Here is a 24920-nt window from a genome sequence, read left to right on the forward strand (position 1 = left end):
CCCTCCCAGTCTCCTGACTTGGACCACATAGAAAGCCTGTGGCGCAAACTTAAGATCAAAAATCCAATTGTTGACATTGAAATTTGAAGGATCTGGAGAGATTCTGTATGGAGAAATGTTCTCAGATCCCTTGCCATGTATGCTCAACTTCATCGGACATTATAGAAGAAGAGTCAGAGCTTTTATCTTGGCAAAGGAATGTAGTACAAAGTATTGACTGACAGGGTGCCACTTATTGTGTCAGACATATAATTAACAAAGATTTTTAATGTCTTTTTATAAACCTGTGTTGTGTTTGTAATTATTTGATATCCACGAGAGCAAAAAAGAACAAGGGTGAAACAATAAATATTTTTTTTCAGCCTTCTGTGCTCATATATATCAAGGGTACCAATATTAGTGAAGGGCAGTGTGTGTGTATAGATTTATACCCATTGTACAGTGCTATGGAATTTTGCTTTCACTATATAAATAATAAAATAATAATAATAATAATAATAATAATAATAATATATACCTAAAAAAATTCAGAATTACCAAAATGGCAAAAAGGATGAGAAACAAAAACCCTAAATGTAACATCTGATTATTTTTTTTATAATATAATATACCACAGGGTATCAAACGAATTTTATTTTTCAATGATCTATTACCAATCACATATAAAATTGATTTCATGTTAGCAAAAAGTCCTTTGGTAAGACAGTGCAGTCTCAGTCTGTATAACCAGCATTGGTTCTGGACTGTTGTGTTGTCTACGTTTAATGATCATTTGTTTTTCCATTTTAAATGTATTTATAAATAAATGTATGTAAATGTTGATATTATGTCATTACACACACAAAAAAAAAGTGTAATTTATGTTTGGCCAAACATTGTAGCAAAATCCAGATCATAGAATTCCAATAGCTACAGCATAGATAGCTTCTATTTATATAAACTAAATTCCAGACATTGAAACTAGTAGTATATGCCAAAATGGCATGGTTTATTTTACACACTTAGCAACATGCATCTGGTTTGTTTGGCAGCCATGGCACAATGTCCTTAAATCTTTCATTCAGTGTAGACCACAAATGCCATGTGTTTCCATTCTTCCTTTTAAAGCCAAGGAGAACAGAGTCACACAGTTACATGATCCGGGGAAGCCCCCCAAAGCCATAGGGAAGCAGAAAAGGATGCTCAGAGTGCTCCTGTACACTGTGCATTACGGTAGGAGCCTGACTCGCTCTCCATTCTCTCTCTCCCATTCTGGTACATGTGCAGATGAGTAAAGTTGCAGTCACATAATGCGGGTGTTAATGTGAGCATCAGGCACTGTCCTGCCATACAGATGCATGTGCCATGAGCATTGGATAGCCAGATCTCCAACTCCAGGGAACTGATGCTGTGAAACAACAGGTCACAGCATGGGAACTGCACCAGGCATTTAACAAGGTAAGTGATATCTACTTCCACTTACTGCCTGTGACTTCAGTAAAATCAGACTTCAAAATTGCATTAAAAATTCACTTTTTAATGAAATTTTGGGAAACCTTATGTGTTAACCAAAATCACAGTGTGATGGCATTTAAAGTGTTAATCCTGGGTGCATATTGATCCTGAGTATGGCTGCTGCTCTTTCACTGGTAACGATTCACCATTTATTTGCCAAATGACTGGGAGGTTAATAAGATGCTAGGAGTGTCTTGTCTGCAAAAGGTTATTGTCAATTATTTCATTGTTGGCAGCACTTAGACTCCTTCACATACATTAGGGATATCACTGACATTCGGTGTCCACCATCAATTAAAATTCAATGCAGTGCACATTAGCAGTAGCAATCTATAGCATGTGCTGCAAACATGAAGGAGTTAATGTGCTTTGTGACATTCATCTGCTGATATCTACTGTTAACACATTATACTGATTTTAGCCATTTATTGCCTGCAGGGTGAGCTTACCGCACTTACTAATACTGACATGCTCCAGTGACTAACAGGCTATTAAAAACACACAATAATGACATATGCACACTGCACACACATTCACACAGATCTGCACATAGGACAAATGCACACACTTTCACACAGATCTGTACACAGGCTCCCTAATACATACATATATATGCTGAAAAATACAGGGTCATTGCATTATTCAGACTTATCTGCACAACTTAATAATTCAACTTAAACATTTTCACTTAATATTATGTTCACCATAATAAAATAATGTATATGCATATATTAGGGTACTTTAAATCTGTTAACTTTCAAAAGCAGAAAGGTGCATGTTCTACTGGTACCTTGGCTGTAAAATATGCAGATACACTCACATGTGTGTATGTATATATATAAATTTAAAACAAAAAACTTATTCTTTTGCCATATTATGGTAAATGTTTATACCTGGTATTATATATGCACACTGCCAGATTAAAAGATAATGCATTAAAGTATACATTGCATTTTGCCCACAGACTCTTGTGTATACATTTCAAACATTTTTAGGTGAAAGGTAAACAATCTGAGAGGTGCAAATACCCTTATAAAACCACAAGACGAATAGTGACAGATATGTATCAGCCTGCAAATACCATCAAATATAAACACACGTTTGGACACTAGCTCAGGCTTGTAGGCCATTGCTATCAACGCAAACATAAAGAAAGAGGTAACATAACACTGACAAAGACACCAACATGCTAACACAGTGATAGAGTTACAGTCCTGTTTGCCTGTTGCATTCAGTAATGCACATTGATGCACATATATAAGGGAATTTATGAATGGCAACTCAAACTGGAACAGTAACTAATGAAAAACAAAAGCAAATTGCATAGGGACACACAAAGGAGCAACGTCTGATGCAGCCAGGAGTAGAAGGATATTACAGTTAAGTTATTTGTCAGAAAATTGACAGGTAAATCACAGTGGACTTGCAGGCAGGACTTCATAGAGTGGTGATGGATAAACTTAGCTCTGCAGATCCCTGTGTGTATTTGTTGTATTTCCTTTGAACCTTTAGTTCCAATGATCACTATGTGACATGCAGTCAACAAAGCCCGCAGTACAAAGTTAGCAGAGCCTGTTATTGAATACAGCAGACATATCACTGCCCACAACAGACAAACATCTGAAGTGCCAGAGTTAGCGATGATGGTTATAGCTTGTGGCAGACAGCCTGGTGCCCAATCTAAACACTTTCTAGTGTATGAGACTGGACTACAAAACCCTGACCCTAATTATGAATTAAAAAATAGTAACTAATGCTTGGAGAGGGACTTTAGATGAAGTGTTAGTGAACAGGCTGCCCAGATGTCACTATGTGAGGAGCAATAATATGAAGATTCTTGTTATGATATTATTTGTCAGAGGATTCTGAATGCATCTGTATCTCACATGCTTAATTTAGGGTTACTGAATCTGTACAGACAGTGGAGTACAGAGTACAGACAGTGGAGGTGTTCTAGCTCAAATTGGTCCGCCTTGGTATCTTGAGATGAGCTCTTTGGTATCGTTACTCATTGTTTAAATCCCAGAGGTGGACATTATGCATTATAAGAGCAAAACGCACATATTCCAAGAGGTAAGAGTAATGGGTCAAAGGTGGAAAGCCAGCAATTTACTAGTCAGGAAGGAAAAATGTGTATGTCATAATTACCACATTATTACATGTTGTTAAGTAATGCTTTGGGTAGTTTCAACATTTTGAAGTGCTATAACCGGGACAAAAAATGGATTTTACTTTTGGGGTTTTTAAATCTGACTTATAAAATCATTCCTAACAAGGGACTACTGCTATTGTTTTCCTAGTAAAAAAAAAAAAAAAAAAAAAATTGCTTCCCACCCCACTCCTGGTCGATACTTGATAGAACCACCTTTGGCTGGTATTATTTATTAATATTTTGGGGTAAGTCTCTGAAAGCTTTGCATACTCAGATTCTTCTTGCCAAATTGCTCAAGCTCTGTCACGTGTGACAGGAACCACTGGTGCAAAGCAATTTTACGATTTTCCACAAATTATCATCAAATTGATGTCTGGGATTTCTATTGACATCCTTAGACATTCCGATCCTTGGCTTTAAACTATGCTGGTGTAGCGTTGAATTTGTGCTTTTGGTTGTTATCCAGCTAGAGGTTGCCTCAACTTAAAATGTTGTTCTCCGCGCAGTATTTAGTTCCATTTATTTTGACCTCAGTTCTGTTCAGTGTTTCTGTATCTGCCAGGCCAAACAATGTCCTCATAGTAATGAGAAGTGTTGGATTTTGCTATATCGCCAAAAAGTAAAATGTTGGTCTCATCAGACCAAATGTTTGTGGTGTCTTCCAAACGGTTTTTGGCAAGCACCAAGTGGAATTTCATATGTTTTATTTTTCTTCAGTAGTGACTTGTGCATCCATGAAATACAACTTTGTGAGGATTACAGTTGTTGCATTCATTATTTCTCCCATCTAAGCACCAGACCTCTCCAGCTCCTTCAGAGCTGCTTCTCTAATGCCCTATATCTACACAGTTAGTGTGGATGACCTCTAAGAGTCACATTTGTGCTGATTTCTTTCAATTTTAATTAATGATGCTTCAAGGGATGTTCACAGTTTGGGATATTTTTTTTAAAACTCAACTCTGATTGCGATTTTTAATATCTCAATGGTCACACTGGTACACACAGGTGTACTCCAATCAACTAATTATGTGTTAAACTAATTTCTAAGTCCCCATGTCAAAACCCTCTTCTGATTGTGGGGGTGCTTAAATGGACAATGTAGGTACAACTGCTTCATCTCACTGAAGTGGTTACGGTGTCAGGAGTAACTTGATGCCATTTTTCATTTACGTGTTAACTCACTTTTAACATTTTAATGCTAAATGAAAGTCAAGAGAAGCCCATCCTCTCTGTGCTGCTTTGGCTAATGTTTGACTGAGAGTATCAGCTGACCGCTTTCAAACTATCACAACGTTCTTTGGTGGTATAAATCAGTATGGCTATAAGGTGTAATCTCTGCGTTACCCATACCTTGAGTTGGGCAGAAGGGTGGGAGGTCAGGGACCTTTATTTAGTGTTAAACTGCTCGGAAATGGTTTACCACTGAATTGAGGGACAGTGCCAGGGGACACCAGGCACTACAACCAATTCAATGAGATGAAATTGTTATAATGCCTACAGTGTCAACTTAATTCTTGCCACACCACGTACGGGTTCTTTTGAGTCCCTTTAATTCCTCTCCTGGAGTTACAAGGCTGAGCTCCATGCACTTTATCTGTGAAACCTCCAACACATGCACATTCTGTATCTGCATGGCTTTTTTTTATCATATACATGGGGTTATTGCCTAAAGTGAGAATTGTTGAAAATTCTAAGTAAATTTAAAATTTTAAGCCAACGTAACCAAAATGGAACCATAGCTGACTTGGAGAACCTTTCCAATTTGGTTATTTTGGACTTAAATATAAAATATATTAGATTAGTAACAGGACACTCAGACACCATAACTTTTCTGAATAGGCACAGAAAGGTATTTCATTGAATATATACAAATAACACACTTCTATATGTATGTGCCTGGTGCCTTTAAACGTGTGCTCTTCCTATGCATTCATCTGCCTCAATCAGTATAATTAAGCTTATTGTACCCATTAAGTAAAGTTATCAAGAAATAATTATTGGTAAGAATTTTCCTACAGCTATTTTTGTTCATCTAGCCAGTTATATTCCATGTGTCAATGTGAGGTCTGGCAAAGAGATTTGGGAAATCGTCAAACTGCTGACCCCAAGATATTTAAAATAAACATTAAATCAACGGTTAAGATTGCCTGATTATGATTTTAAAATATGATACTAAGAAACAAAGAAAAAAATGTATATGACCAAAAGTACACTCAAGCACCATATCTTTTCTGAAACAGCACAGACAGGCATTTCATTGAAATCTTCTTTTCCCCAAGATACTCTGGTTCAAATTGTGTAAACCAATTGTGTCCGTGAGCATTTGCTGCTAGCACTCATGGATTTTCCTGCAGTAGAGTCTCTATTGGGGTTAACTGTATATAAGTTCATGAAATACCCTTCCAGTAATTTTTTAGGGACCAAATGTGATGAGTGTAGTTACATTAGAAAGCACTACCTATGATTTAAGCATAAAACTACTCCTCTTGAGTGCTGAACTTCTTATAAGGTATTTATACATACTGTATAAATATACTGTATAGAAAAAATAAATAAAAAATAAACCCACATTGAAAACTATCCCAGTAACCTTCTTTTCTACCCTACCCTTACCTTTGGTGTCACTATACCCCACTCCCTCTAGCATGTAAGCTCATTAGAGCAGGGTCCTCAACCCCTCTGTTCCTGTGTGTCAAACTCATCTGGTTAAAAATACTTGTCTTTTAGTCCACCCATTGTACAGCGCTGCAGAATTTGCTGGCATTTTATAAACAACAATAGTATATATATATATTTTGAAAACACACATGTATGTGCGTGCCTTTTGTGCTTTCTCTATGCATTCATCTGCCTCAATCAGTATAATTAAGCTTATGGTACCCATTAAGTCATGTTATCAAGAAATAAATGTTGGTGAGAATTTTCCTACAGCTATTCTTGTTCATCCAGACAGTTATATTATATGTGTCAGCGTGAAGTCTGGCATTTGGGAAATCTTCAAACTCCTGAACCCAAGATATTTAAAATAAACATTAAACCAAATGTTAAGATTGCCTGATTATGGTTTTAATATGATACTAAGAAACAAAGAAGAAAGGGCAGGCCTCGTTTTAAATGTAAATTACAAAATTATAGCAAACGCCATCCAGTTATTATGAGATGACATTTTGCTGTAAGCTGGTGATAAACACCCCACGAAGCCAACATTTCACAATGTGTTTTTAATCTCCATGGGGCAGATGTGGTTAAATAAATGCCTTGGTGGGTCATTAGTTCTCAAGCAGGGCTTTTCGTTGTGATTTGCCAGCTGCCAAGCATCAGCAACGTCCCAGCAGTGTGAACAGGAAGACTGCAACTCTAGACTGTGTATCCTAACAAGGTCGTGCACCTTCCCATTGTATTAAAAACACTAAAGGTCAAGGGCAAACCTTGACAGTTCCCAGCCTTGCTCCCCACTCCCAGTCTTGAGTAAACTGACCTCCTACACTGCTTGACGAACAGCTGCCTTTCCCACAGATGTGCTGCGTCACTTGATTATCTGTACGAGATATAGAAAAAGATCTCGCAGGTCTCTTTCCGCTTAATACAACATTTTGATGTTGGATTTTGCCAACACAAGTTAATTGCTTTTCAGAATCTGACATTAAAATATTTGACATTAAAATAATACTACATTTATTGTAAGTATTGAGTTTCAGAGTGAGAAATAAATCAAATATTGCCTAACCTGAATGTGAATCCAGTTACAGCTGTTTTCTTGACTGCAGGCTCATGTCATGGGTAATATAAAAACATTGCTAACATGACGGCACAGAGTGTACTATGTCTCAGATAAAAATAATAAAGTGTTTATAATATAATGTGCTAAACATTTGTCACACTTTATATTTTAAGCACTTAATAAACTCTATATTAGGGATAGTATGTTTTGTGCCCCTGTGTTCCAAGCAACAAACACACACACACACACACACATATGTGTGTGAGTATCTATATCTGTAAATAAGTAGGAGCAGTGCACAGAGTGTATATTATTATTATTATTATTATTATTATTGCCATTTATATAGCGCCAACAGATTCCGTAGCGCTTTACAATATTTTGAGAGGGGGGATGTAACAATAAATAGGACAATTACAAGAAAACTTACAGGAACAATAGGTTGAAGAGGACCCTGCTCAAACGAGCTTACAGTCTATAGGAGGTGGGGTATTAGAAACATTAGGACAGGAAATATCAAGTAGGAGTGAAGCAGAGCTGGAGGAGAGAGCAAAGCACTGTCCCATAGGAGAGACAGGCATGTAAGGTAGGGGTTACTCTGGGAAGCCATAAGCTTTCCTGAAGAGATGGGTTTTAAGGCCTTAACTTAAATGATTGAAGACTAGGGGAGAGTCTGATGGCAGTAGGCAAGCTATTCCATAGGAAGGGAGCCGCCTGCGAGAAGTCCTGCAAGCGTGAGTTGGCCGTACGGGTGCGAGCAGCGGTCAGGAGGTGGTCACGGGCAGAGCGGAGGGTACGAGGAGGGGCATACCTATGGATCAGTGAAGAGATATAAGAGGGGCTAGAATTGTTCAGTGCTTTCAATGTATGGGTTAGCACTTTGAATTGACTACTATAGCATACAGGGAGCCAATGTAAGGACTGGCAGAGGGGTGAGGTGTGAGAGGACCGACTAGAGAGGAAAATCAGTCTAGCTGCAGCATTCATTACACACTGTAGCGGGGCAATACGGCTTATGGGGAGACCAATCAGGAGAGGGTTACAGTAATCCATGCGGGAAATTACTAGAGCATGGACAAGCTCCTTGGAAGCATCTTGCTTAAGAAAGGGGCGGATGCGGGCTATGTTTTTGAGTTGGAACCTACAGGACTTGGCAACAAACTAGATGTGAGACTCAAAGGTGAGACCAGAGTCAAGTATGACGCCAAGACAGCGCGCTTGCAGGGATGGACTTATGTGGATATCACTGACTTGAAGGGAGAGCGAGAGAGGAGGATCAGTATTAGGAGGAGGAAAGACAATGAGTTCAGTTTTAGAGAGGTTAAGTTTCAGAAAGCGTGAGGACATCCAGTCAGAGATGGAAGAAAGGCAAGCAGTGACACGTTGCAGGACGGCAGGGGAGAGGTCTGGGGAGGAGAGGTATATCTGAGTGTCATTAGCGTACAGGTGGTAGTGGAATCCAAAAGAGGCAATAAGTTTACCAAGAGAGGCAGTATAAAGAGAAAATAGAAGGGGACCAAGGACTGAGCCTATATATATATATATATCTATATATTATTTTTCTCAGTTGTGTTTTATATGTTTTGTGTTTTTTTTTATCTTGAACAGTATAAAATTCAGGTACAATGTAAAATGCTACTATATTTGAACCAACATAAGGGAGAAAAAAAGCTGGTGGGGGGTTAAGATTTTCACTAGCTGTGTACATTTTTTTTTTCTTGGAAAGATACATCAGAGATCTTATTTGGGAAGTAATTTTGCTAGAGACTAAAACATTTCCAATTTAGTTTTTTTTTATGTACATTTTTCCATTTTACAATTCACTTTTCAATCCACTGTTCAGTTAATAAATCCCATAGTCTTTCTAACAGTCACATAGTGCTTTATGAAAGGTACACACCAGTCCTGAAATTGTTAAAAGTGTTTATCTGGTTTCATTGTTTTGCATCATGGTAATTAGGTAGATTCTCTGGCTCACTGCACCCACGTACATTTTTACAGGGTGAATATGAGAGGAATTGACCTCAAATCAATGATCCTAGATTGTGACCTTGTTTGAGCAAGGCTCTCCTCACTTATTGTATCTGTCAACATTATTTGTGTGAATCGATTGCTTGTTAAATACCCTTATTGTATTAATGTAAAGCACTGAGGAAAATGTTGTCATCGTATAAATGAGGATGATGATGATAATCAATCTTTGAAAGTAAAGGGAAAACCTTAGTCTGTCTGGAAACAGCAGCCAGTTCTTGATTTCAGTAGATGGCAGCAGGCAGTCACTGCAGGAGTTTTCTGAGAAATTCTGCAAAAAGAAAGAAATTCAGATATCACTATTTTTAATTCTCTTTTTTTTATGTAGACCAGAAATTTCTTTATTAGATTCATAGGTAAGCAATTCTTACAAAGCATTCGTGAATTGGTGGAGGTACACAATCTTTGGAATTTTAGATTCACTATAAAACGATTCATTATTGGAATGACTGCTGCTTTGGTGATAGCAATGGGTAGGCTCATACACTTCCAGTTCTGTCTAGGTTATACGGCCAATGCGGTAATGTCTCAATAGCATAGCATTATATGGGCACGTGGCAGTAAACATTCGTGCTGCGATTCTCTGTTGGTTACATATATGAGCATTCTAGAATCCTGGACAGTAGGTCTTGCTTGTTGTTTAGTGTGCATGCCTTATTTTAATGCATTAGCTCATTCTCACATAAGTTAGTATTCAAAGTGAATTTCAAAATGAAGATCAAAATAGCCAAACTATAAAAATCTATCCTATCTATCAATCTATCCTTCTGATTTGGCTATTTTTAACTTTTTGAAAAATGAACTCTTTAAAAAAAAATGTATTCACTTTGAATTCTCACCTTAGTGTGTGACTCAGATAGTGTAATGTATATAAAACGTAATAAATCACCTGGATGTACCCCTTTGTTTATTTGTCAGAAAAAATGTCTTTCACCCATTTTTTTTTCTCTATACAGTTGAGTTCCCTAGTTTTTCTGATCCTGGTTCTGCAATTTAATAAACCCATTACAGAGTTCTGAGAGCATTAAAAGAGGGGACCATATTTAAAAGAAGAATAACTACCACAACAAGAGGACATTGCCTTAAATTAGAGGGGCAAAGGTTTAGAAATAATATCCGGAAGTATTACTTTACTGAGAGAGTAGTGGATGCATGATATAGCCTTCCAGCTGAAGTGGTAGAGGTTAACACAGTAAAGGAGGAGACCATATTTAAAAGAAGAAAAACTACCACAATAAGAGGACATAGTCTTAAATTAGAGGGACAAAGGTTTAAAAATAATATCAGGAAGTATTACTTTACTGAGAGAGTAGTGGATGCATGGAATAGCCTTCCAGCTGAAGTGGTAGAGGTTAACACAGTAAAGGAGGAGACCATATTTAAAAGAAGAAAAACTACCACAATAAGAGGACATAGTCTTAAATTAGAGGGACAAAGGTTTAAAAATAATATCCGGAAGTATTACTTTACTGAGAGAGTAGTGGATGCATGGAATAGCCTTCCAGCTGAAGTGGTAGAGGTTAACACAGTAAAGGAGGAGACCATATTTAAAAGAAGAAAAACTACCACAATAAGAGGACATAGTCTTAAATTAGAGGGACAAAGGTTTAAAAATAATATCAGGAAGTATTACTTTACTGAGAGGGCAGTGGATGCATGGAATAGCCTTCCAGCTGAAGTGGTAGAGGTTAACACAGTAAAGGAGTTTAAGCATGCGTGGGATAGGCATAAGGCTATCCTAACTATAAGATAAGGCCAGGGACTAAAGAAAGTATTTAGAAAATTGGGCAGACTAGATGGGCCGAATGGTTCTTATCTGCCGTCACATTCTATGTTTCTATGTTTCTATTCTCGGAGTACAGAAAGTAGGAACAGGAAGCAAAACAAAAAAAACATATTTGAGTACTTCTATAAATGGATGTGATGTATTTATATTACTCGGGATTACTGCTACTCGCTGCAATATGTTATCACTTTATTTAATAAGGTTCTACACAACCGCTCCCACTTTTTCACTGATCCATTGTGGATAAGGTCAAGCTAAGGCAAAATAAAGTGTAAAGTAATTGCATGTCAAGAACTTGCTAACTTAGATTTAGTTTGAGAAGCATGAGCTAGAACAAGTCAAAGTTTTGAATGATAATAAGCCAAATCTTTGCTTTAATCTTCAGTTAGGATCTGTAAAGTTATATTATGTCAGAGAACATCATATCAGACCCATATTTAGGACATGGCCTTTGAAAATATCTAAATTCACTTAGAAACCTACAATAAAAAACAAACAAATTAAAAAGAATGCAGTTTTGATTTCAAATAATCACATTCTTTTTCCATTTTTGTTTAACCCCTTAAGGACACATGACATGTGGGACATGTCATGATTCCATTTTATTCCAGAAGTTTGGTCCTTAAGGGGTTAAGCCAACACTGTCCTATTCCAATATACAATGATAACTGACAGTATCACTGCATTTCTCTCTACAGAACTCTGGCACAGCAATGGATAGTTATAAAGCAAAGTTTTATTTATTTTTCGAGATCCAGCATTTTTCCAAATTACTTGATGTTTCTCAATAATGAATACTATTGTGAAAGGCTCATATTGAAATCTAGATGTAAATTGTAGATTATGCTTGCCTCAGTGTACCTATAATCTTAATTTAATTAAAGACAGATCGATGGCTTCATATTTAGCTTTAAGTCACTCTTTACTACAACTCCAAGTGAAATAACCAATCAGAAAACATCAAGGCAAAATATATGTCACATACTCCACCAGTACCTCCTCTTTCGAGCTGTGTGTAACACACAGTACAGGGAACATACACTATAAACAAAGTCAACAATGGTAACTTAAAACACAATGAAAAGAAGTCTTCAAAACTTGAATGAAAAAATTAGTCATCAAGAAAATACAGAGAGTCGGAAATATAACTGAAACGAGGGCAAAAGAGCCAAAAACCAAGAAAAACCAATGTAGTGAATATGGTAAATATATATAAAACCAATAGATCAAATAATATAGTATGCCTAATTCCACAATAAACAAGGTAAACAATGCATAATCAAATAAACTGTGGATGTATACATCCCCTCCAGAACCTGGTTCTAAAAAACTAAATAAGGGAATAGGAAAAAAAAAAGGTTGGGGAAATATTTGCCTCATGTCATTAATAAAATTAAGATTATATATACACTAAACTAGCATACTCTACAATTGTATTACATGCCAGGAGGCTTCATATTTTTCTGTCTTAACACTCTGATAGCAAAGCAAAAGAGGCATGTGAGGAAGGATTAAAGTAGAATCATCTGAAAGTGTCCTTCTGAGACCAGTCCACAGACCGCAAGATGTCCCCAAGAGAGGCTTCTGCCAAAAAAGCAAGAGAAGCCACCGCACCTCTGATAGAGTGTGCACTAAAGGAGGGCTCTACACCCACCAAATAGGAGGAAATTGAACTGACATACTCAGCCTCACAAGTGAAAATGGTTCTCTAAACAAAAGTCCTTTAGCCAAAGGACCCAGCTTCTTAGACCAACAAGTCTGAGATTTGGGAGTCAATCCTAAGTAGAATAGCTTTCCTCCATTCAGTGCACAACCCCGTTGGCATTACCCAAGAGACAAATTAATCTCAATCTCTGATGAAGGGTAGGTCCAGTGAGATGACCTGAGACATAGATTCATCTTCCAGGAGAAACACTTTGGCCAAGGGCCAAAGGACATCCAAGAGCTTATCCTGGGCAAGCTTAATTTTTTTTTTTTTAATTAAGCATCTTTATTCTTTTAAGCATACACTTTCACTGACCCATAAACTCATTGGCACACACACACACACTGTATAACCAACATCACTTACAGAAACACATTCTCACTGACAGACATACACTCTCACTGATACACATAAACTAACATACACTCACTGACAGACACACTCTCATTGGCTTACACACTGTTCAACCAATGCACATTTTTGCTGACAGACATACTCTCTCAGATACACATACTTTGACAGACATACACTGACAGACAGACAGGCATACACACACTCATTGACAGACACACACACATGCACATTCTGTTGCACAGACTTACAAATTAATTGGATTTATAGTTTTATCCTTTAAGAGAGCTGGAGTGGATCCAGTCTAGTGGGACTGCTGTAATCGTCATGCTCTTCCAGCACTGCTCCCTCATGCGCAGTTTAGTGAATAACGTCATAACTGGGCTCCAGGCATCACTGCATGGTGTATGAGTGAGCTGTGCAGGAAGAGCACAGAGATCAGTGCTTAATGCCCATGCTCAGCCCACCCGGTATCCATGTAAGCAGGCATCTACTCTGCCCACTGTATTGCCACCCCGCTCATGGGCCCATGTGATAGGCGCATTTGTGACCTCAGCGACCCCTGTAGTGTGCTACTGCTCACAACTACAGTAAATGAAAGTACGTTTTGGGTCAGCATAGAGCAGGACTTTAATTTTATTTTTAAAGGAGATGCATGGGTATGGGATACTGTGCGATGAGGACATTGAGTTTTCTTACCCACAAACCTTTAAAGGACCACTCTAGGCACCCAGACCACTTCAGCTTAATGAGGTGGTCTGGGTGCCAGGTCCTTCTAGGGTTAACCCATTTTTTCATAAACATAGCAGTTTCAGAGAAACTGCTATGTTTATGAATGGGTTAAGCCTTCCCCCTATGTCCTCTAGTGGCTGTCTCATTGACAGCCGCTAGAGGCGCTTGCGTGCTTCTCACTGTGATTTTCACAGTGAGAGCACGCCAGCGTCCATTGGAAAGCATTATGAATGCTTTCCTATGTGACCGACTGAATGCGCGCGCAGCTCTTGCCGCGCGTGCGCATTCAGCCGACGGGGAGGAGAAGAGGAGGATCGGAGGAGGAGAGCAGGAGGAGATCTCTCCGCCCAGCGCTGGAAAAAGGTAAGATTTAACCCCTTTCCCCTTTCCAGAGCCGGGCGGGAGGGGGTCCCTGAGGGTGGGGGCACCCTCAGGGCACTCTAGTGCCAGGAAAACGAGTATGCTTTCCTGGCACTAGAGTGGTCCTTTAATTACTGTAAATGGTACCAAAAGTCACTTAACTATCTGGAAGAGCCTCTAGTGGCTGTCTGGTAAGCAATCACTCAAGGTAGAGTAAACCCTGCAAGGTAATTATCGCAGTTTCTCAATTACTGCAATAATTACAAATGCAGGGTTAAACTGACAGTGACCGTGTACCCAGACCACTTCAATCTGCTGAAGTGGTCTGGGTGCCTATAGTGTCCTTTCAACTGAAACAGAAATTATTAACTTGGCTATCTGTTTTTGTTTGTTTGTTTTTTATGCAGTCTAATTTTCTGTTTTTGCCCATGTTTTAAATTTGTTACTAGCACTCAGATCATTAGGAGGAGCTATACCAAATTTTGTTGCATATCTATTGCAACAAGTTGGCACGTTCCAGAAAGGAATTAATGTTCTCGTTATCTTGTTTTTGTGGTTATTTGTCATATCTGACATCTATGAAAATTGTGTTACACAGCTTCCTGTTTTAATGATACAATACAGCCAACAGGATCTATCTTCTCAAACGTCTATATAAACAATACTGTAAACAATACAATACTGTAAAAATAAAATGCAGTATAGTGGGACAAACCTATACTGTACAGAGGAAGCATTCAATGTTAATCAGAGATACACAAGGGAAAAAGGTTCTCATAAAAGCTATGTGAAATGCGCCGTTGCAGAACTTTGTGCTCTGAAGTCATTCAAACTGTGTTTCCTTTAATTACAGAGTCAGTTTTCACAACTAGCAGTGGTTACACTTGATTCCCCAAAGATCTTTGGTGGGAATATATGAACAGTTCCTCATTCTGAATCATTTATATGGTACGGTCCTGTTCTATTTTCTGATTCCCAGCAGACTATGAGATAGAGACAAGTAAAAACAATAAAAAAGGCTGCGCCACAGTCAGTAATAAAAAGTCAGATAAAAAGGAAAAGATCCAAATATGATATACTTACAGATAGTCTTTGGTGGTGAGGTCTTCTACTGTTGTGGTGGATCCACTTAGTATAAAAGATAAAAATAGAGAGAAGGACAACCAATAGTGCAGTATGTAAAATTCAAAAATGAATATAAAGGAGTAATAGTTTAAAACTCACATTTACCAGAGCTAATATCCAGCTCTGGAGTGAAGCGCATACAGCGGTTTAAATCCCCACTTATGGGATATAAATGGGTTCCTCTCCGTCGCTGGTGTCCAGTTCTTGGGATAAAAGAGACAACCGATAGTGCTCACTGTATAGTGATATTGATAAAATGATAAAAGAATGTACTTACAAGGCAAGAGCAGGCCAGCTGCTCTGTGATGACAGCTTGGGTGGATTGATCCCCACCTAAGGATTTCTTTTAGTACAGGAAACTTCCAGGAATATTTTACAAAGGTTTTAGTAAAACCAGTAAAAAAGTAAGTAAAATAATACTAAAAAGCCAGGGTAAAAAGAAAGGTTATGTGTCTTTAAAAAAGTTGATTGGCACGAATAAATGACCAAAAATACTTTAATATATATAAAAGAACACAAATTTAAATATCCATAACGCGTTTCGTCAAAAAAGACTTTTTCAAATGGAATAACATATGGTACCTGGCTAATAGGTGTTATATAAGAACAAAACTAATTTGAATTTGGCACTAAAAATGGTACAGCCAATTAGAAATAAAAACATAATTAAAACATTAAATTGCATAAATGACTCAGTGAATACATAGATAATAATACTATGACATGATGTTGATATGTTTAAATCAAAAACAAAGGTAAGAAAGTGTATTTTAAAACATTATTAAAAAGTCATGTGACAAAACGGCACTTCCACGTTTCAGAAGTAAAACGCAATGCCACATGGGAAATATAGTCAAAATGGCCGCGAATAGCGGCCGCATAAAACATAAAATACAAACATATGTCCAAACAATTTAAGCCGATACAAAGTAATTGATAAGGTTGTAATTGTAAAACAAGGGGGGGAAATACATTTTAAAACGGGTTGAAATTAGTCACATGATATTCGGCACTTCCACAAATCGGAAGATTTAGCCGAAATGCATATTGGGACGTGTAGTGTGGTTTGACCAACGATAATGGGAGCATAAATATAGGGATAAGGTACAACAGTTAAATAAATAAAATAGAAATTAATAATATAATGCATAAGTTAAAAATAAATACCGTATATACTCGAGTATAAGCCGACCCGAATATAAGCCGAGGCCCCTAATTTTACCCCAAAAAACTGGGAAAACTTATTGACTCGAGTATAAGACTAGGGTGGGAAATGCAGCAGCTACTGGTAAATCTCTAAACAAAATTAGATCCTAAAAAAATTATATTAATTGAATATTTATTTACAGTGTGTGTGTATGAGTGCAGTGTGTGTGTGTGTATGAGTGCAGTGTGTGTGTGTATGAGTGCAGTGTGTGTGTATGAGTGCAGTGTGTGTGTGTGTGTATGAGTGCAGTGTGTGTATGAGTGCAGTGTGTGTGTATGAGTGCGTATGAATATGAGTGCGTATGAGTGCAGTGTGTATGAGTGCAGTGTGTATGAGTGCAGTGTGTATGAGTGCAGTGTGTGTGTATTAGTGCAGTGTGTGTGTGTATGAGTGCAGTGTGTTTGTGTATGAGTGCAGTGTGTGTGTGTGTGTGTGTGTGTGAGTGCAGTGTGTGTGTGTGTATGAGTGCAGTGTGTGTATGAGTGCAGTGTGTGTGTGTGTATGAGTGCAGTGTGTGTATGAGTGCAGTGTGTGTGTATGAGTGCAGTGTGTATGAGTGCAATGTGTATGAGTGCAGTGTGTGTGTATGAGTGCAGTGTGTATGAGTGCAGTGTGTATGAGTGCAGTGTGTGTGTAGGAGTGCAGTGTGTATGAATGCAGTGTTTGAGTGTGTGATGCAGAGGCTTGGTGGGGGTGGGCATTTTTTTTTTTTTTTATTATTTTAATACTAATTGTTTTTTGTTATATTAACTTTTTATTGTTATTATTTTTTTTAATAATCTTTCATTATTATTATTAGTAATACTTTTATTATTTTTTTTATTATTATTATTTTCGTCCCCCCTACCTGCTTGCTAGCTGGCCAGGGAGGGGGGCTCTTACTCCCTGGTGGTTCAGCATTGGCAGTTCAGTGGGGGGAGAGGGGGCTGGCAGAGCTGTAACTTACCTCTCCTGCAGCTCCTGTCAGCTTCCTCCTCCTCCGCGCCGACCGTGCAGCTCTTCTGTCAGCTCACACTGTAAGTCTCGCGAGAGCCGCGGCTCTCGCGAGATTTACAGTGGGAGCTGACCGAGATGCTGAACGGACAGCGCGGAGAAGGAGAGAGCTGACAGGAGCTGCAGGAGAGGTAAGTTACAGCTCTGCCAGCCCCCTCTCCCCCCAGTCTGTATTATGGCAATGCAAATTGCCATAATACAGACAATTGACTCGAGTATAAGCCGAGTTCCGGTTTTTCAGCACAAAAAATGTGCTGAAAAACTCGGCTTATACTCGAGTATATACGGTACATGGCAAACTACAATATGGATAAAAAAGAGGAGACTTAAAAAGGGGAACTTATTAGCATAAAAAGGTATAAAAATGAAGCAATTTTAAAGATACCTGTATATAAAAAAAATGCATATTCCATAAATAACAATAAAAGCATAATTTTTTAAAGGTACAGGCAACAATTTTCATAAAAAATTGTGTAAATCAAAATCTGCATTAAGACCATGGGGTATAAGAGTCTGAAGTTTATACACCCATTCCATCTCTGTTTTTCCAAGCATCTTTTTTGTATCAACTCCACGCCAAGGGGTAGAACATTTGGTTATACCAATACATATTAATAGACGTGGGTCTTTATTATGTATAATAAAATGTTTGGATACTGTGTGGTTCAAGTATCCATTTTTGATATTTCTGCAATGTTCGCTCAGTCTTATCTTTAAGCACCTTGTGGTCATCCCCACATATTGGAGGCCACATGGGCACTCGAGCAGATAAATAAATTTTTTTGTATTACAACATATAAAATCATAAATATTGTACACTTTTTTGGTCCTATTTGACATAAATTTAGTAATTTTAGATGGAATAGAATGATCTGTAGTTTTACATACAATACATTGTTTACATCTATAAAAACCTTTCGTCTGAGGGAAGAAGGATACATTTTTGGAAGAAGATTTTTTAGTAAAATTTGTGGTTAAAATGGACTTAAAATTGGGTGCTCCTCTAAAAACAATATTTGGATGAGTAGGTATGATAGGGTTAAGTATCTCATCATGTTTGAGTGTATGCCAATGTTTTTTTATTATTTTTTTAACATCATTTTATTATTAAAATTAAAAATAACTGGAAGTGATATTGGTTCATTGTTTTCTTTATTTTTATCCTTCAGAAGTTCATTTCGATCTTTCTGCTTCACTATACTAATTGTGGAATTTAGATCAGGTTCTAAATACTTTTTTTCCATGAATTTCTTTTTTAAAACCTCTGCTTGTTCATTAAAATCTGTGAGTTCTGAACAGTTTCTGCGAAGGCGTAAGAATTGACTTTTTGCAGCACTCTCAAGCCAAGGCTTATAATGGAAGCTAGATCTGTCTATAGCCGTATTTACACATACTTACATATGAATGTAGTAAGGAGTCTATTAATTTTTTAGATCTTAACATTTTTCTCAATAAGGGACAACTTCAAACAAATTTTTTTTTAAACAAGTATGTGTAAATACGGCTATAGACAGATCTAGCTGCCATTATAAGCCTTGGCTTGAGAGTGCTGCAAAAAGTCAATTCTTACGCCTTCGCAGAAACTGTTCAGAACTCACAGATTTTAATGAACAAGCAGAGGTTTTAAAAAAGAAATTCATGGAAAAAAAGTATTTAGAACCTGATCTAAATTCCACAATTAGTATAGTGAAGCAGAAAGATCGAAATGAACTTCTGAAGGATAAAAATAAAGAAAACAATGAACCAATATCACTTCCAGTTATTTTTAATTTTAATAATAAAATGATGTTAAAAAAAAATAAAAAACATTGGCATATACTCAAACATGATGAGATACTTAACCCTATCATACCTACTCATCCAAATATTGTTTTTAGAGGAGCACCCAATTTTAAGTCCATTTTAACCACAAATTTTACTAAAAAATCTTCTTCCAAAAATGTATCCTTCTTCCCTCAGACGAAAGGTTTTTATAGATGTAAACAATGTATTGTATGTAAAACTACAGATCATTCTATTCCATCTAAAATTACAAAATTTATGTCAAATAGGACCAAAAAAGTGTACAATATTTATGATTTTATATGTTGTAATACAAAAAAATTGTATTTATCTCTAATGGAGAAATGCCGTACTAATGCACACACACAGAGTACTGCAAATGCAGGAATACAAGGTAATTAAAATAAAAGAAACAGAGAAGTTTTTTTTTGGTTTTTTTTAAAAGCCCAATCAGGATATAGCTTTTAGTTATGTCTTAGATTGTACTGGTATTGAGGTGACAGTTTCTGGTAAGGTATCAGAAAGTTGTAAATGTTTTGGGCGGGTTAGGCACTGTGTTGTAATTTCTGGGAGAAGACATGCTTCATACTGTGTTGTAAAAACATCAATGCTTTTTATAAATGAAAGCAGTTCCTCTCAGCTGTAGCACTTTGTGGGAGCCAGTTTGGTAATTTCATATAAAGAAAAATATGTATAGAATAGAACTGCATTTAGTTATAACAGTAATCCCATGGTCCACTGCACCAATCAGAGCTCTGCAATAGCTAAATCACTCAAGAAACAGGGTCAAATTTGACTATGCAGTCAAGTTTAACCCCTTAAGGACTGAGCCAATTGTTATCAAAGTTGTGATAAAAAAAAAATGTAAATAAAACCTGGAATTTGCGCTACATGTCTGTTTAACCGTAATTCACCTATTTCATATTAAGTACACCCACACTTATTATATCTAATTTTATTCAGGAAAAACAGAGCTTTTATTTAAAATAATATAATTAGATATGAAACATAATTTAATATGAATAAAATATAAAAAAAAATCAGATATTAAGAATTTTGTTATTTCTTTAGTTCTGCATGGAATTGTAACTGATAATGTCATAATTCTGTTAGTGGTTACTGTAAGAAAGTATACTTATTTGTATTCAGCGATGTCTCACGAGTAAAACAGTACCCCCCCATGTATAGGTTTTATGGTTTTTATGGAAAAAATGAATTTGGACACTAATTTTGGCCAGTGTTTGTGACTAAGTGGCTACTCAAAAACTCTGGACATACCCCATTTGTAATACCTTGGGCTGTCTACTTTTGTAAATGTTATGGCATCATGGGGGTAATTCTCATTCCTGGGCTACCATACGCTCTCAAAGGCAACTTTACCAATCTGACAAATTTAAATGTGAAAAAAATGAAATGCAAGCATTATATCATCTTAAACACCATTAAACATGTACATGCAGGGTACTGTTATACTCAAGAGACCTCACTGATCACAAATTTTAGGGTTTCAAACCAGTACAACATATCACAGCAATAATATAGTCAGTGTAAGTGCAGTTTGTGTGTGAAAAATGCAAAATATTGCACTTTTACTGATGCTATCATCGTTGTGATATGTTTTACTGTTTTGAAACACTAATATTTGTGTTCAGCGAAGTCTCCCAAGTAAAACTGTACCCCCCATGTACAGGTTTTAAGGTGTCTTGGAAAGTTACAGGGTTAAATATGCAACCAAATTCTCTGGAATTTCTGCCTGGGTTGTCAGGCAGGTCCCTCAAATATTAATTACATAATTATTTAAAAATATTACATACATTTATACGCAGAATTTAAATGTATGTAATATACAAAAATGTATATATATATATATATATATATATATATATATATATATATATATATATATATATATATAGATATAGATATCCATAGAGGTAGCAGCACTCACGGAGTATAAAAGTTCTAATCTTTATTTGGTCATTTAAAAAAAAATCACGATCAACGTTTCAGTCCACTAGATGGGACTTTCCTCAGGATCAATACAATTACACAAAGAAACTGACAGACATATATAGGAAAATACATTAACCCCCAGGTGAAGTGCATTCCTGATCGGCGTTCTATCTGGCTCAGTGCGCATGTGCAAAGAGGCTCCGTCGTGACGTGCCGTCATCGCGTCCGTTTCCATGGGAGTGAGTGAATAAGAGATAAAGTGCATATTAGAATATATAATATATTGTGCTGAATCTGTTAAGGCAACCTCAGTATATACAATACAATAGTAAACACAAATCTGCACACCAGTCAAGCCATAAGACTTGCTTTCACACAGAAATCACAAATCTGTGGGTGGGCATATGCAAATTAGTTTAACAAAGAATCACATTTTTGCCTCATTCAATTTTAAACATGGATTCCTTTAAGTCTGTGTTTGCTGTATACAACAGCTTTGAAACACAACTTAGGAAAAGGTGCAAAGCCAGTAAACATCTCATGGACAGCTGTTTCATTGTTAATGGAAATCATCAGCATGAGCTTGGTTACTGGTTTGCTATTGAGGCTTGGTAGTGCTTGGGAAGCAAAATCCAAAAAGGTTATGGTGTGATTGAAAACCCCTTCCACCTGAAGTCTGTGGATAGTTAATACAAAAAATTAAACAAAAATCTGCACACCAGTCAAGCCATAAGACTTTTCCCATATAAATCACAAATCTGCAGTAATGTTACTACCGCAAAGGATTTTCCTTCCCAAGCTCAAAGGAATCTATGTTTAAAATGGAATGAGGCAAAAATGTGATTATTTTTTAAACTAATTTGCATATGCCCACCCTGAATCCTTTGCGGTAGTCCAAAATAACAAAACCAAAATTGAACACAAACATAAAACATACATTGTCCCGCCCCTTTAGACTCAGAGGAGAATAGACTCTCCTTCGATAGGTAAAGCACCATAAATATAGGACTAACCTGTCTAAAAAAAATAAATTGAAGTCCAATTTTATAAAATTGACATCCCCGATCATTAGTAAAAATGGAAAGATAAAAACTTTTTAACAGCAGTAGGGGCACTCCCTGAGAGCTCAGGCAGCCCTCCTGCAAGTAGACCTGCAGACAGCCATTCCGGCTATGTGTTCATGAGGACCCCACGATCACACGGCCCAAGAGGGCCGGATTGGACGGAGAGGGACTTCTTGAGCTCCCAGGCAGTCCCCAGGATCATGACCGCCGGCGGGGGGACCTGATAAGTAGTATAGACGGCCAGGACATTCTATGCCGCCCTCTGGCATTAAGAACCGCCTAAAAAAGGACGGCATAGAACGCCTGCCATGCTTAAAGGACCACTACAGGCACCCAGACCACTTCAGCTCAATGAAATGGTCTTGATGCGAGGTCCATCTAGGGTTAACCCTGCAGCTGTAAACATAGCAGTTTCAGAGAAACTGCTATGTTTACAATAGGGTTAATCCAGCCTCTAGTGGCTGTCTCATTGTGATTTTCAGAAGAAGACGCTGGAAGACGCTGGAAGCTTATTATTTTGATCTTTGAGCAATTTAGCACATAACTCTGTAAATTGGTACCCTTATGTGTGATTGCAATATTTAAGGATACGAAATTATCGTGCAATTCAGTTCATTTGGTATTCTTAAATATGGCAATCGCACGTAAGGACAGCAAATTAGGGAGTTATCTACTAAAAACGGAAACTAAAAATTAAGAAAAGGGTGTTTATTTAGATCTTTCAGCAATTTAGCAGATAATTGGTACTTTTTAACTTTGTGACTACCACTATAATTAATTCCCCATAGGCAATAATGAGTGTCCAAATTTTAAAAAATTGAAATTTTTCGGTTGAATTTAGTTTCTTCCAAAACAATATTTTCCAAATTCCAAACAAAATTTGAAAATTAACGAATAAAAATAAATAAAAAAAATCACCCTGTGCATATCTCCAGTTTCCAACCAAGTCACATTGTTTTCCCCTGTGTCTAGTTTCCATGCCGTATTTTACTGCACAAGAATGGATTAGGTGTGTCAGAATCCCCATAGAAACAGAATTGGGAAATGTCTAAACCTTGCAATGTTGATGTGCCTTGAGGACAGGAATTGGAAAACAGTCTTCTTCCTTAACAACGTAACTTTGTTCCTGCTACTATCTAATTCCCTGTGAAGCTCCTTAAGAAGTATGAGCTGGCCAGTGGTACAACAGGAGAAACAGTGTAAGCAAAAAATACTTTGCTTTCTTATCAAGGAAACGGGGAACATCAGCTGTGTGTTTATGTATAAGGTTCGGAACCCATGTATTTATATTTATTGTTTCTTAGTTTTAGATTTATGTTGTGCATAGGTAAAACTATTGCATATCATATTTAAAACATACAAACCAGTTAATCGTATCTAAGGATAGAAGTATGGTTTACATGTATGGCTAAATGTAGATAGAAGACATGTTGCAGGTGTAGTTTGACTGTAGACACAGAAGATGTTACAGGTATGGTTTGATTGTAGATATAGATCAGATAATTAGTAGATGTGATGGTTTTGTTTATGTTTGTAGTTCGGTCTGTAGTTCAGTGTTCAGCCAGGAAGGACCGGACAATGTTAAATCACTATACGCATTTATAGTGTAAATACCCCTCTCCTCATTACTAATATTGTGTAAGAAATAGGACATTTATATGTTGCCTGAGCAGCTTTTTTTTTTTGAATGTTTTCTATGTTGGATGGTGGGAAGCGTTTGCCGTTGGTTTGTGGGTGGCAAATCTGTCACACAATCTGAAAAGCCTTATGGTAGGTAGCTTTGTCCCTAGTAAACAGCTTTATATATAGCACACAGATTAGCTGTTTCAGTTTAGGACATGCTATGAAAAGGAAATGTCCCAATCGTTGGGACACAAGATAAGTAACATAAACATCACCCTGCATCTATTTGTTAATATTCAGCGCCGTGCCAAAACCATGTGATTTATTTACAAAGCGCATCTGGCTTCTGCATTTGATTTGGGTAGACAACAGAAAATTGTGTTTGCTTTTTTATTGTAAGTTGTATTACAGAAATGTCACGGTTTACAGCAGCAGATGATATTTCTCCAGAAAACAAAAATGAGAAGCCAACATATGTGGTTCAGGTAATTTACAAATAGAATCTGAATCCAGACTAATTAAGCTTCCTCTCAGTGGAACAATAATTGGATGACACTTTGCACTTTGGTTTCCAATTGGATTAAAAACTTTTTAAGGTGATAGTATACCAGCTCAACATATTGTAAAATGAATTCCTGGAAACTTAACTCAGTGTTAACCAATGCGTTATAGGTCCTCTCACATACCACCAAACTCTCCCTGTTTAGGAGGGACTCTCCCTATTTGGAGCACAAATCCTTCTTTTCTATCTTAATGTCCCCCTTTTCTAAGAGGTCCATATTGTTGATGTGCAACAACACAGCAATACTCACAGTAATGTGTCTTTAAACTACGATAAATG

General features: G+C 37.1%; 1 protein-coding gene across 2 annotated transcripts in view; it reads left to right on the top strand.

Moving 5' to 3' along the window:
- The first annotated feature begins 1225 nt into the window (after positions 1-1225).
- Positions 1226-24920, top strand: part of ADRA1A (adrenoceptor alpha 1A) — a 129752-nt gene continuing 106057 nt past the window's right edge. The window contains exon 1 of one of the 2 annotated variants that reach the window (XM_063448686.1): positions 1226-1441. The gene's annotated coding sequence lies outside the window, so the exon portion shown is untranslated. The remainder of the gene's footprint in view (positions 1442-24920) is intronic. The other variant, XM_063448688.1, reaches the window with a different exon arrangement.

This window comes from Pelobates fuscus, chromosome 3 (assembly GCF_036172605.1).
Source record: "Pelobates fuscus isolate aPelFus1 chromosome 3, aPelFus1.pri, whole genome shotgun sequence".
Classification (NCBI taxonomy): Eukaryota; Metazoa; Chordata; class Amphibia; order Anura; family Pelobatidae; genus Pelobates; species Pelobates fuscus.